Genomic DNA, 6006 nt, shown 5'->3' on the forward strand with positions numbered 1-6006 from the left:
TTATATTTTATCATTTTTTTAACTGTAATGGGTCTCGTAGTAAGTGCATGGATGTTGTATAATTTACACATAACTAGCTTGTTAGTATCAAATTAATATCGTGAGAATATAATTTTAAAAAAATTAATGGGTCTCGTAGTAAGTACATGAAAGGAAACTTAAGTTGTGGTTAATATTGTTCTAATTAATGATTGATAATTAATATATGAGATATATAGAATCATTAAAGCCGAACTATATATAAACTCTTCATATTTGTTCTAATAATTGATGATCAAATAAATTAAGCTATCTCCACAATCAAATAAAATACCCCTTGACGAAAGTTTAACCAAACAGTAGACCAACTATGTATAGGAAAGCAAAGAGATTGATAGCAACGTTGACACTATGTTGCCATCCAAAGTAATGTGTGTGGGTGTGTACACTTCTTTTTTCTTTCTTATCTTCGGCCAATTGAAGGCCCAGTAGTACTACTTGTACTCCATTTAACCTATCCTAATTAGTAAGTATATTTGTTGGAATTTTCTGAATTGGGAAATCAGCTAGCTTAATTAGCACACTTTCATGTAATTTGTGTATCTTGGATGCAAGAAAAATGGCCATTCTTTTTTAAATAAAAAAAATAAAAAAGGGTCGTGATTTGTGACCACTAGAACAGAAGTGGTTTTTTGGGATAAAACTTTTCGTCTAAAAAATTGTGATTTCGTCCCAAAATACTTCTTGGGACGTAAAAACATTGTCCAAACATCATTCCAATAACAATGTCCCAAAAGGTATTTTAGAATGAAAAATATCAATTTCATCCCAAAACCGTTTAATCGCGTTCAAACAGAACATTTCTTTTCAGACAATTAAATTTCATCCCAGTATGATCGATCGGTACAAACATTATGTTCGATCGTCAATTATGTACGAACGTGTTTTTCGTGAGTGATCGATCGATACCAGTCCTTCAACCAAATTGGCATGGAAAACGTTAAAACACAAAATTTGATAATTGAACAGTAAAATATCTTTGAACATATTAAGTAAGCCATTCGATCAAACTATGATACGATGGAACGATTTTCTATGAGACGATGTTCAAACGTTGATTTTCTGTTCAATGTTATCACTCGAACGATTTCCAATGTTGTTTGAACGTTTAATAACGATTACATTCAAATGTTTTGTATCAATGTTCGAATGATTTTACTAATTTTGTTCGAACAATTTTAGGTCGTCGAATGGTAACTATTTTATATTACCCAATAATGAAAAACTAAATAGACATACATAATATTTAAAAAAATTGAAATTACACAAGTATCATTGTATTGTATTACCACGTTCTACCAATTCAATCAACAAATTGGTTAGTGAACAAATAATGAAATAATTTGATAATCAATCAAATACATAAAATAAATAAAATGTATAACACTAAATTTGGTTACGAATGGAAACTTTTTGAAGAACTCCTCAAAGGTAAAACCTTACGGGATAACCAAACCCAGAAAAATCAATTTTATTCATTTGAAAATCATGTACAAGTAAATCTCAATTACAAAACTTTTGTTAATTGACTCTCTTATTTAACCAAACAAGCTACCTATTTGTCTGATCTACCGCAATAGCAACCAGAACCTCTAACAATTTATAAATATTGGCTTTTCTCCTGAAACTTCAGTGGCTGAATCACGATCAATCAATCTCCAACACGAAACATCCGATCACACTTTTTGAGAGAAACAATATGAAAATTATCCAATGAATTTTTTTCACCAAAATATGCATTGAAAAGTACTCTGAAAATATTTATAACTAAATCTCTACGGATCCTAACCAGTAGTATCATTTAAATAAACAATCTGAAAATCAATTTGAATTGTAGTAGGATTCTGCTGACAGAACAAATCTAATAGGAGTTTGAGTCGTAGTAGAACTATGCTGACGGATTCTACTGGCACCTGATAGTTATCTTCTCAACATTGATAGTTTCACATTCAAACTCTTCTCTAGATAAAATCTATCTCTTGAAAAATGACTTCTACACTTTTGATTTATCTAAAACACTTTCTAACAACTTCTAAATAAAATCAAAATAGACATAGATAAGGTCAAAGTGTTTTACATTCATTCAAATTACAAAATCAAAGACAAGATAAACTTTATCATCTTACTCACTTAGTTATATCCAAACTTATCAACTTAGTCACCTAATCATAGCTAAACTTTTACATCTACAATATCCCCCTTTAGCGGATTGGTGACAAAAACTAATTTGATGAATATAATATAAAACCTGTCAAAAGTATAAACAGCAGACCAAGGAACTGAGTAGAAATTTCAAGAAAATAATCAAGAATAATAATAATGACATAGAATAGTGACTAAGGTTAGTACTATCAAAATTCACAAGATTTAGAATCAGAAAAATAAATACCAAGTCTATGTGTGCCTAGATGAGGACACTAAGAAAGGCCTTGATTGGACACTGCTAAAACTCTCTCTGATCTTAACTCAACCATGCATTTTGATGAACCTAATGTATGAGTATGAATGCATATCAAATAGTGAGCAAATGATTGAGGTCACCTGGTTGAGACATAAAACCAAACACTTGATAGGCAAAGCATGAAAACCAAAGTGTATAAAGCATTAACCACCAAAACTCCTTTCTCAGTATATAAACAATTCAGACCCACTTCACAAAATACACTTATTCACATCTCTAACATCAGAAATCTCAAATCTCAAGTCACAAATCAAACCAAACACCACAACTTCACAAATGAGTTTGTGCCGAACACTAGAACTAGAGAAGGGGAGAAGCTAATCGAAGAGATCACATACCTTGATTGAGAGTTGTATAAAGAATGACGTCTTCTCGATTTTGAACACACAATCAAGTCGAAATCATGAGAGACGTGTAATATAGTGTTCGGCAAGGGCAGAAATAGTGAAGAGCCGTGAGTGAGAATATCAAGGGGTGGGTGCGTATCGTGGGAACTAAGTGACCTAAATCACTTATGTGCCGTGCACAAGCCTCTGTCTCAAAGTCCATCTAGGACCTAAACTCTCAGATCAAATAAAATAGACCTACTAAAACACACCTTCCCGGCTTGTGCATCAAAAAATAATAATCCAAACAACCCAACAAAACAAATAATATAAAAATAAACGATTAAAACTCATTGACCCAAAAAAAATTTTGAAAATTATTTTTCCTATTTTTTTCATTTAAAAAAAAATGAGTCAATATACATGCCTGAGTGCATCGCAAGTCCAGGCATGGTATCACTCATGTAGCCAAAAATAAAATACACTCCCTTATTTGTAATAATCACAATAGTTGTTCACACCTTATAGGTTCATCAATATCAAAGTTCATGTGAGTATGAGTGTGCGAATGAGAATACTTACTTCAAGGAATCATCTATATATATTTTTCATTTCTCTTTTCTTCTTTTTTTATTTCTTTCTTTCCATAGATACTCCTAAGAGATTGTCTCTCACCTTAAAAATCAAATTTTATGCTAGGGCCTCGATACTTGAAAGAGTATCTCCTCCAAACACAAGTTTGTACAACCTTTTGATATGTTCATTTTTATTGCTCATTTTTTTCCATAATGATTGGAGCAACGTTTTTTTTCTATAAGGACTTAAGTGATAGATCCGTGTAATGTGTTTGTCTTTTTTCGCAATGATTAAACACCAACTTTTTCTATATGGATTAATCATTTATGTTCGGCAAGGAGATATCTCTTGCTTTTAGTACTAGGTTCAATTAGTATTAGTCAGTTGAAGGCATAGACTCCCCCTTTGATGAACATCTCTTAAACAATTATGGAACATAATAATAAAGAATATGAAAATAAGTTTCTCACAGTGCATTATAATCTGACTTTGTCAAGATGAACCATAAGGTTAACATACACAAAGTTGACTGCACAAAATAGAGAGATGCTTCAGCTCAAGGAATGAAAGTGTGAGGACCTGAGTACTCAAGACTTGGCACACCAAGCATGAACTTTGCTCAACTGAAGACAATTTAGCTTTGAGTTTTGTCTTATCCATATCACTTTGCACACTTTTTCTTTTGTTGAGAAGACAAAATTCTGTTAGTTCACCAAGCTTAAAGCTTATGGAGGTTATTTGATGACTCAACTCTTCAACCTTATTTTCTAGATTCTTTTCCTTACATGCATATTTTCTTTTTTCCTTCTTTTTCCTGAATTTTTCTCAAGTTAAAGCAATATGGTCTTATATAATCAAGAATACCACAATGATGACAAATAGGAACAAACTAACATTCAAAATTACCCCGATTAAGCTTTTTTGACATTGATCTTTCATGAGAAACTGTCGAAATGTTAGATTTTGACATGGCTTTCTTTGGAGCATCCTTACCTTGGCTTCCTTTAACAAAGATAATACCTTTTGATGAAACGACAGCGGATGATGAGGCTTGAAGTTCTTTGTTCTGGGAAGTCATGTACCCTAAACTCATGAGATCACAGCTAGATTTTTGAAAGCTCAACATCTCATCTAATTTCTGAGTTGCAGTTTTTTTCTTGCATTCTTGAAATTTTTCTAATTCCTTCTCAAGTACTCCTCTTTGAGTGTTCAATCTTGACACTTCAACTTCAAAAATTTTTAATGTCTTGGACAGAATATTGTTTTTATTCTCCACAGCTGTGAGCTTGTTGTACATCTTCTTATTTAGTTTTTTCAGCTTGACCACCTCTTTACATAAATCATTATAGGCTTCCTGTAAACTCAGATCATGATCAACGTCTACAAGAGTTACATTCGAGTCACTGTCATCGTCATCACTTTAACATTTTGTTAGCACAATTTCAAGAAAATCATCAACAGTAGTGGTAAAAGCCATAAAAGGGTTTTAATCATCAAACGATGAACTAAAATTTTTAGATTCTGAACTGTCACTAAGTGTGACATTCAGTGTTTCTCCCTTATTTTTCTTAAAGTTGGGCAGTCTTCTCTAATGAGACCATAGCTGCAGCACTCATGACATTGTACCTTGTATTTTTTTTTTTCAAATTCTTCTTTATTCCATTTTTCTTTATAACTTTTCTTTGGAGGAAATTCTTTATCTCGTTTATGCTTTCCACTAGCTTTCTTGTTAAACAAAAATTTTCTGAATTTCCTTACAATGAGATCTATATCCTCATCGTTCAGATTTTCTTCATCAGAAAAATTATCTCAATCTTCTTTCACAGTTTTGAAAGTAATGGACTTACATTTTCTTGTTTGAGGAAGAGATGACTCATATGTTTGTAAGACGCCGACTAGTTCTTCAACCTTAATAGGATCCAAATCCTTGTTTTTTCTCAATAGCTGTAACTTTTGGGCGAAATCTTTTAGGCAAGGATTTAAAATCTTTCTCACGACTCTTGAATCTTTGGCCTTCTCGCCGAGATTAAACCTGAAATTCACAATGTCATTAACTTTAGCATATAAGTCATTAAAACTCTCATTTTCCTGCATCTTAATCTCTTCAAATTTTTAGGTTAGCAACTGTGATTTTGAATTTTTACAATCCTTGTTCTCTCATGTGTAACCTCCAAGATATCTCACGCTTCTTTAACAATCTCACACATTGAGATTCTTTTAAATTTGTTGGGAGATACAGACATGAAAATAGCGTTAAGTCTTTTGTTATTCCAATTGCAGTTAATGATCTCATCTCTTATCCATGCAGCAATGACGGTCTCGGGTTTAGTCCATCCTCGCTCAACTACATACCACACACGCTCATCCAACGACTTGACGAAAGACGTCATACAAACTTTCTAATATGCATAGGTTTTCCAATCAAAATGTGGCGGGACATATAATGACATGGTCAATTGGGGAACCGATCATTTTCGAATGAGTGAACTACTCTCTGATGCCATTTGAAATTATCTAAGTACCCCTATATTGTATTATCATGTTCTCCCAATTCAATCAACAAATTGGTTAGTGAACAAATAATGAAATAATTTGATAATCAAT

Source organism: Juglans microcarpa x Juglans regia, chromosome 8D (assembly GCF_004785595.1).
Source record: "Juglans microcarpa x Juglans regia isolate MS1-56 chromosome 8D, Jm3101_v1.0, whole genome shotgun sequence".
In the NCBI taxonomy this organism is placed as follows: Eukaryota; Viridiplantae; Streptophyta; class Magnoliopsida; order Fagales; family Juglandaceae; genus Juglans; species Juglans microcarpa x Juglans regia.